Raw genomic sequence first — 1,148 nt, forward strand, 5'->3', positions numbered from 1 at the left:
ATATCTCAATTTTCATTATACTTTTAAAATATTTTAAATGATTCATACTTAAACAAATTGATAATATTCCATTTTATTCTTTATAAGAATATATATGCAAATTTTCTTAATATTGCGAAACAATTTGCACTCAATACAGCTTTAGTTAAAAGTAATAAATATCTTATTAATTGTTATTTAATTTTTCAGTTAAAAAATTAATTTAAGACACTACTATTACTGCAAATTATTTGTGTTTCAGAATTTTTTTAAATTTACGTATAATGTCAATCATAGCTGGTAAAATAACTGTTACGAATTATTTAAAATAAAAAATATAAAATAAATTCAAGAAACTTATTTAAAATATAAAATCATAGGAATCGATAAAAAATACGTCTTGTTTAAAATAAAAAATATAAAATATACTAAATAACTCTTTAATTTTAGAATAAGACGTGAATGATTCTGTCAGAATGTTCAATTGGCACGTTTCTGTCCTGAGGATTTAGTATAGAGAAATCACATCTATTTTCGACAATACAATTTTATCGATAGTGTCAGAAAATGTATGTAGTTACGTTCCCAAACTGAAAATGGATGTACTGCTGATGGTGTACAGGTGATTTCGACGATAACAGGAAAAATGCCGGCTTGGTCTCTCTCAGGTTTCTCTCTGATTCAGTAAACAAGAATGAATTAAAATGGATTAAAATGGATGAAATTTTATCTATCCGAATGCATATTTTAAATAATGAAAAATTTTTTAATTAGATTCAAGTCGATTCAATTTGATTCAATTGGATTAAAAAATTGCATTTCTTATTCAAAATTTTGAATTAAAATGTAATTGAAATTGAATTGAAAAGTATTCATTAAATACAGAAAGACGCTGATATTATTTTTAGACTGAAAGGCATAGGAAATATATTTCATTTTATATAAATAAATAAAAATGCATTCAGATTGAAAAGGATTCATTTTAATGTTTGCAAATGCATATTTTTGAAAATTTGAATTTATTTCAATCTATTTCAATCCATTTTCACTAATTCACTACAATTCGTTGTTCCCAACTTTTCTCTCTACACTGAAAAAAATATCTGCTTGAAAATGTATGAAGATTCTGATTATATTAATCAGAATCCTGATTATCTCAATTAGAACAT

This window comes from Atta cephalotes (assembly GCF_000143395.1).
Source record: "Atta cephalotes unplaced genomic scaffold scaffold00090, whole genome shotgun sequence".
NCBI lineage: Eukaryota > Metazoa > Arthropoda > Insecta > Hymenoptera > Formicidae > Atta > Atta cephalotes.